We start from the raw sequence: 355 nt of genomic DNA on the forward strand, positions 1-355 counted from the left end.
ACTTCCGGGAACGCTTGTGAAACAATCCAAACAGACCATGTTTGCTTTTAAGCCTTGGACAAATCAATGAGAGAAAAAATATTCCTTTGTTAATTTTCTCAAAATCTAAAGGCACGACCTAGATTCAAGCCAATGTCTTAAATAGTTGAACATGTTACTACTCGAGTCTCGTGAAAGTGATAAACTTACACGTTTTCATTTTTTGTTTAAAACAACATTTTATGAAAGAGTGCCTCTGAGTTAGTTGGATGGCTTGCACATGCGCACTTTGGCTTGAGACCGCTGTTAAACGTGTAGATGACCTACGCAAGAGTTCAGTTTGACAACGTCCGCTACAAGTGTGATTGGAGAAGCA

Source organism: Salvelinus fontinalis, chromosome 1 (genome assembly GCF_029448725.1).
Source record: "Salvelinus fontinalis isolate EN_2023a chromosome 1, ASM2944872v1, whole genome shotgun sequence".
NCBI lineage: Eukaryota > Metazoa > Chordata > Actinopteri > Salmoniformes > Salmonidae > Salvelinus > Salvelinus fontinalis.